This window comes from Arachis hypogaea, chromosome 17 (genome assembly GCF_003086295.3).
Source record: "Arachis hypogaea cultivar Tifrunner chromosome 17, arahy.Tifrunner.gnm2.J5K5, whole genome shotgun sequence".
Classification (NCBI taxonomy): Eukaryota; Viridiplantae; Streptophyta; class Magnoliopsida; order Fabales; family Fabaceae; genus Arachis; species Arachis hypogaea.
This window is the reverse complement of record NC_092052.1, coordinates 119,825,279-119,827,530: the sequence shown is the minus strand read 5'-3', so window position 1 is coordinate 119,827,530 and position 2,252 is coordinate 119,825,279. Positions and strand designations below refer to the sequence as shown.

General features: G+C 38.1%; 1 long non-coding RNA gene across 1 annotated transcript; it reads right to left on the bottom strand.

Moving 5' to 3' along the window:
- LOC140180858 (uncharacterized) lies at positions 1 to 886 on the bottom strand. The gene is made up of 3 exons (XR_011874895.1): positions 784 to 886; positions 208 to 321; positions 1 to 107 (listed from the first exon to the last, which is right to left on the bottom strand). It is a non-coding gene; the product is annotated as an uncharacterized lncRNA (long non-coding RNA).
- Positions 887 to 2,252: the final 1,366 nt, after the last annotated feature.

Below are 2,252 nucleotides of genomic sequence, written 5' to 3'. Positions count from 1 at the left end.
GGTGTCTGATCTCCCAAGTCAGCATATATAAATTGAAGCCTTCCTGGTTCTGGAAATAAATTTTGAAGAACTCTGACGGCACCCATATTTCCTCGTGACAGATTGTCCTGCCAAAAAGGAAAAAACAATGTTATGCCTGTCGCAACCACACTGATAAGTGCATTTGATTTTGTCAGAGAAATATTTCATTTTTATTAATAGACATACTACTATAGTGACACGATAATTTTCCTTCAGAAGCCGAAGCGTAGCATGTGAACCAATGTAGCCTGCACCGCCTGTTACTAAAACATGAGTTACCCCAGGTTCGCGAATGGCAAACTGGAAAAGGGAGAAAACAGAAACGAAAATGATAAATTAGCTTAAATAAATAAAGAAAATTAGCTTTAGAGAAGGCAAACTCTTATATCAGGATAGTTCAAAGAAAGAAGAAAACTATAACTGAAAAATATATATATCTTGTCTTTATAATTTTTCCCTTACAAACTATCCCCTTTTCTCCTTCTTTCAACTATCTAGCTGACAAAAGTTGTGAACGGTAATTAAACATAATCAAGCTTCACTCTTTATGGACAAAAAATTAAAATAGTTCATATCATTCATCAATTCATCTCTATCAACAATCTACCACTTTTAAGATATCTTTCAAAGGGTAATAATCAAACAGCTATGAAACTATAATGAATATGCACATCTCTGGTGTGGAGGGGACAAAAAAAGGGGAAAGAAGCAAAGACATAAAAAGCTCTCAAAGAAAACATGTGTAAGATGACTAGCGATTACCGGACTAGTGGAACTCAAAGATGGAGATTGCTTGATCATGATAATGCATAATGCTGTTAATCCAGCAGCAAGAAAAACTTTTCCAAGAAAATTGCTTTTCCTTTTCGGGTCAGCATAATCCAAGCCTAAAAGACAGAAAAACATAAACAGGAGAAATTAAATTGAAGAGGCCACATCTATGATAAGCTTAACAAATCCAATGGCATGAAATAAACTACAGAACTAGACAATGATTCGTCGTAAGCAAAAAGTGAAATTTAAACAAGAAAAAATCAACAAGAACAATAACAAAAATAAGAATAATAATTCAGTTGACACATAGTGAAATTTACATTGGTGATTTTAGTTTTGATCTGGCAGTCCACAGATAAATAACGCAGAATACAGAAGCTAAAACCCCAATTAAAACCCTAAAACCAAAACCCAAAACCTCCCAAATTTCACAGAACCATCATCATCATCGGGCGCTTACCTCGCTTGTTAGGGATCGATGCTTTGCCTCATTGGAAACCTTGATGCTTCACAGTAGAGTAGAGAAGAGGTCGCTAGAGAGCATACAGTTTCTTTGACACTGCACAGAGAGGGCGAGTGAGAGAGAGCGAGTAAGAGAATGAGCGAGAAGAAAAGAATGAGGCACAGAATGCTTACTTGGTGAGCGCGGTGATGACTGGCAACGGTGAACAAGAGATGAGCGACGACGAATCGAAGGTGAAAACCCTTGAAGAAGAGATGAGCAGCGGCGACGAATCGAAGGAGAAGGCGCGCGAGTTTGTACAGGTAGCGTGAATTGGTGATGAATCAAAGAAAAAATATTCATTAAGCTCAGTATATAGCGCAGAAATGAGGGTTACTCGATTGAATTGAAAGGGGAAGGACGATGAGAAGCGCAGAGATGACGCTGGTGAGGGCGGCGCAGCAACGAGGAGGAGGGTGAAGAGGAGCGACGATGAGTGGTGAGTGAGAGGGTTTCTGTAGCGAGAGGGTTTCTTCGCGATGGTAAGCTTTGAAGGGTTTCTTCGACGGTGACAGGGTTTCTGAAAGGGGATTGAGATGAACGCTGAGATGAAGGCTGAGTGTGAGTTTTGGAGGGCCAAAAATTTCACTAAGTATGTGAGTTTTGCTTTCGGAAAATTAGGGAATAAAATTTATCAGTTGTCAAGTTTTTTGCTTTAGATACATTAGGCATCACTTTTGAAGTGCACCCAAAACTTAACAAATAGGATACACTCTAAAAGCGCTTCCTTAGATATAAAAAGTGGACCCATAAATATCAACATTCGGCTACGCTTTATAAGTGATTTTTATAATACCTAAGGCTACACTTTTTAAATGATGCCAAAATTGTGTTTCTTTTTCTCTTATAAAAAGGCATCACTGAGAAAAGCGTAGCCTATTCATAGAATAGGCTACGCTTTTCAAATGTAGCTTAAAAAAAGTGTGGCTGAATGAGTATTTTTCTTGTAGTATTA